Source organism: Camelina sativa, unplaced genomic scaffold, assembly GCF_000633955.1.
Source record: "Camelina sativa cultivar DH55 unplaced genomic scaffold, Cs unpScaffold14430, whole genome shotgun sequence".
Classification (NCBI taxonomy): domain Eukaryota; kingdom Viridiplantae; phylum Streptophyta; class Magnoliopsida; order Brassicales; family Brassicaceae; genus Camelina; species Camelina sativa.
Genome location: NW_010935458.1, coordinates 1 through 330, shown reverse-complemented (window position 1 = coordinate 330; position 330 = coordinate 1). Strand labels below are relative to the sequence as shown.

General features: G+C 38.8%; 1 long non-coding RNA gene across 1 annotated transcript; it reads right to left on the bottom strand.

The window, feature by feature from the left end:
- Window positions 1-31: 31 nt before the first annotated feature.
- On the bottom strand, window positions 32-324 carry LOC104775436. Its single transcript, XR_765916.1, has 2 exons — window positions 237-324; window positions 32-152 (listed from the first exon to the last, which is right to left on the bottom strand). It is a non-coding gene; the product is annotated as an uncharacterized LOC104775436 (long non-coding RNA).
- Between the last annotated feature and the right edge of the window lie 6 nt (window positions 325-330).

Below are 330 nucleotides of genomic sequence, written 5' to 3'. Positions count from 1 at the left end.
TCGACAGATATCTTTCCAGACTCTTCACTGATTTTAGAGTCAGTCAAACTTGTTGATTCTGATATTTGATTACGAGATGGTTGCCTGCTATTGCCAACCCCAAAAGATCCTGCTCCGTTACTATTTCTCCACTCCGCTCCCAGTACATTCTCCTGCAGGCCAAACAAAAAAGCCTATTGGTTAGATCTAACCTATGAAAGATGATGATCGATGACAGAAACATCAGTAAAAAGTACCTCGTGTCTTTGTTTTCTTTCATGATTTACATAGGCAAGAGTGGAATCAAAATCTTGCTTAAGAAACCTTCTGCAGAAATACATGACATAGTAT